The sequence below is a fragment of the Lathyrus oleraceus genome, chromosome 4 (genome assembly GCF_024323335.1).
Source record: "Lathyrus oleraceus cultivar Zhongwan6 chromosome 4, CAAS_Psat_ZW6_1.0, whole genome shotgun sequence".
In the NCBI taxonomy this organism is placed as follows: domain Eukaryota; kingdom Viridiplantae; phylum Streptophyta; class Magnoliopsida; order Fabales; family Fabaceae; genus Lathyrus; species Lathyrus oleraceus.
The window spans coordinates 359007269-359011172 of NC_066582.1; the positions used below are offsets into that span (position 1 = coordinate 359007269).

The window sequence follows — 3904 nt, forward strand, 5'->3', positions numbered from 1 at the left end:
AATCAATAAAAAAAGTGTATTAAAATGGACCAGTTAGAATAAATAATTAAAATAAAATATTAATATTAAAAAAATACGAAAATAAAAATTATATAAAATTAAATAAAACGTTAAGAAAAGTAAAATATATTTTTAGGAGATTTTATGGACGAAGAAAATATTTTAAATAAGAAAAAGAAATATGAAAATGGAAGGATTAATGGTGATGAACATGGTAAGCAAGCGTAGATATATCAAAACATGGTCATGGAAGAGATGATTATCTAATGGAAAATAGAAGTGGAATGGAATCTGATATGTGATGAAGCTTTGCCTCCTTGCCACGAAATTCCAAATGCTCCTTTAGGGTTAGGGTTTCAGCTTCTTAAATAGGGTGGATTAGGTGTTCTCATGGGCTTTTTAATAAGTGATTTATCCATAAGAATAAAAGTGTGAAGTGAGGTATAAAATATTGTTATTTTGGGTCAAACTTAAGTGAATGTATGTCCAATTCCTGGCCAAAAGAGGTAAAAAAACGTGACTGGTTTGTGCAGCATGCTTAGAAAATCTGATTGGGCCAGCCAGACCCAAAATCTGCCTAGAAAATCAAGTCATAGTGCCCACTTTAAATGAATGTATCTCTCAAACCATGAATCCAATGAGATGATTCCAAAAGTATGTGAAAGATGACATGGCAAGGTACAATTGTTGTGAAGAAAGTATTTTCAAATAATGCCTTGAAGTGCAAGAAAACTGGCCAAGAAGTCTTGACAAATTCTGAAGATTTTGGACTTAGAAATTTTTCTAAGTGTCCTAAAAAAATGTCTCACTTTGACTAAGCATAACTTTCTCAATTCTAATCCAAATGGAGCAAACTTTATATATCTAGAAATCTTGGAACAAGAGGAACAAAGTTCATGTTGGAGAAATTTTCAAATGGAGCTTTTATCTTGATGCAAAATGGGCTTAAAGTGAGTGCAACGATCATGAAAACCTGCCCTAAATGGAAAGTCAACCATTTCCAAATTAAGTAACTTTTCCAATTCCTGATTAAATGATGAATCCATGATCCAACCTTGATCATATTTCACATGTAGGATCCCCTAGGCATGGATTTTGAGATTCCACTCTCAAAATGTCAGGAGTTGACTTTTCTAACCCCATAGTTGACTTTTCCCAAACTGTCTGATTCCCGATTCCATTGATCAATTGAAGCACTTCTAGCTCAAATAAAGAGTTGATTTTTTGTATGTAGACCCTTGTGGACATATGGAGGGCCATGGAAAATAGTTTCACCCAAAGAATCAGAAATAAACTGATTTTATACCAAACCCTAATTTTAAGGCAAAATGATCAGGAACTGATTGCACTGATTGCCAATGGATCTTTCTGAGATAATTGTGAATCTTCCTAGGCCAAGATGCCTCTCTAATCATGACATGGATGAGCTCCTCTACTTCCAACCAAACATTGCCTGTTGCAGATAGCCATGAAACCCTAATTTCTGATTAAATCCAGATGAACACTCTGATAGCTTTGAATCCTTCACTGATGAACTGAGGACCATAATAAGATATCTGGACCTCCTGAGACCCTTGGGACTTGTATATTTAGAGAATGAAGTCCAATTCTCAATCTTGCTTTGTGTGGGCTCCTTTTGTTAAGGAGTGATCAACCAAAACCTGATTTCCATGTCACTAATGCATTATGCAATGAGTATGACCTAATATGATGCTAATGAAGTGTAAAACATAATCCCATGCTTCCAGGAAAAATGAAGGGTAAATTTTGGGGTATTACACTAGGGATGGCCTAAGGAGTGCAAAATCGTCCTCTTAAGTATAATGCAATCCCTTCGTAGGATGAACCGCATAACAGCATCGCTGCCCCTGCCATTGAGGAAAATAATTTCGAGTTAAAACCTTCGTTGTTGTCAGTCGTACAACAAAACCAATTTTCAGGTAGTCCCACAGAGGACCCGAACCTACATTTGTCAGTGTTTTTACAATACGCAGACACAGTGAAAGCAAATGGTGTCAGCCCAGAAGCTATAAGGCTACGTCTTTTCCCATTCTCATTAAGAGATAGAGCTAGAGCTTAGCTCCAATCTTTACCATCCAACTTTGTCACTATGTGGAACGAGTTGAAGAAAGTTTTCTTAGCCCGATATTCCCCACCTAGTAAGACGGCTATGCTAAGAGCCCAAATAAACGGGTTTAACGAAAAAGATAATGAATCACTTTTTGAAGCTTGGGAGAGATACAAAGACATGATGGGGCTTTGTCCACATCATGGTCTAGAAGAACGGTTGGTCATCCATACCTTTTACAACGGTCTATTGTACAACACAAGATTGACAATAAACGCCACCGCAGGTGGCGCACTGATGGATAAACCCTATAATAAGGCCTATCAACTTATCGAAAGTATGGTCCAGAATCATTACCAGTGGGGAAGCGAAAGAGTCTCCGTAGAGAAACCTCCAACAAAAGGCGGCATGTACAAATTAAGCAGTCTTGACCATGTCAACTCCAAGGTAGACGTTCTTACTCAAAAGATAGATAACTTGACCATAACACCCGCAACCACTGTGGCTTCCGTAGCACCAAACTGCGAGATATGCGGAGTTCTAGGGCATGCTGCCCCAGAATGTCAACGGTGAACTATGCTCATGGAAACCCTTACTCAAACACCTATAACCCAGGTTGGAAGAACCATCCTAGCTTTTCATACAAAAACAATAATGCATTGTATGCACCTAACCAAGCACCTGTTGTACCGCCAGGATATCATAAAGCTGCCACAAATAATCAAAATGCTCCTAGGAAATCAAACCTAGAAATAATGATGGAAAACTTCATAGCTACCCAAGCCCAAACAAATAAGGATTTCCTAAATCAAAACATACACACTAGTGAGCAAATCAAGCAGTTAGCAAACAAGGTAGACGCGTTATCCACCCATAATAAAATGTTGGAAACACAAATTTCGCAAGTGGCTCAACAACAAGCACCTACTGCTTCTCCTGCAAGAACATTTCTGGGACAGCCGCAACCAAACCCGAAAGGTCATGCAAATGCTATTATACTACGAAGTGGGACAGAACTAGACGGACCGACCGACCCTAGAATTCAAAACCCATCCATGCACCAAGACCCTGGTAAGGAAACTGAGAAGGAAGACGATCAAGAGGAAGATAAAAACGAGGAGGTCGTAGAGAAAGAAGAACCTTATGTGCCTCCACCATCGTATAAACCCCATATCCCTTATCCTCAAAGACTTGTTAAATCTAAAAATGTAGGGCAATTTAAAAAATTCGTAGAGCTTCTAAAACAATTGAATATCACAACACCCTTTACAGAAGCCATCACTCAAATGCCCTCATATGCTAAGTTTCTCAAATAAATCTTATATAACAAGAAGAATATAGAGGATAACGAAACCGTTACACTTACTGCTGAGTGTAGCGCCATAATACAAAACAATATGCCTCCTAAGTTGAAAGACCCAGGTAGTTTCTCCATACCCCGTGTAATCGGAAAGTTTTTCATAGACAAAGCACTATGCCACTTAGGAGCCAGTATTAGATTAATGCCCTTGTCCATATGCGAAAGGCTAAAAATGGGAGAACTAAGACCTACGAGGATGTCCATTCAACTTGCAGATCGTTCTGTTAAATTTCCCGTAGGTATGTTAGAAAATGTTCCGGTACACATAGGACAATTCTATATTCCTACTGATTTTATAATCATGTATATAAAAGAGGATTCCAACATCCCTATCATATTAGGAAGACAATTGCTAGCTATAGTTGGGGCTATTATAGATGTTAAGAAAGGCAAGCTAACCTTCAAAGTTGGTGAGGAAAAAGTCGAATTCATTTTGACGCAATTCCTAAAGGCACCAGCTATAGACGATACCTGTT

The 3904-nt window shown here is 38.1% G+C and overlaps 1 non-coding gene across 1 annotated transcript; it reads right to left on the minus strand.

Moving 5' to 3' along the window:
* Positions 1-2170: 2170 nt before the first annotated feature.
* On the minus strand, positions 2171-2277 carry LOC127077401 (small nucleolar RNA R71). The gene has a single exon (XR_007787215.1). It is a non-coding gene; the product is annotated as a small nucleolar RNA R71 (small nucleolar RNA).
* Between the last annotated feature and the right edge of the window lie 1627 nt (positions 2278-3904).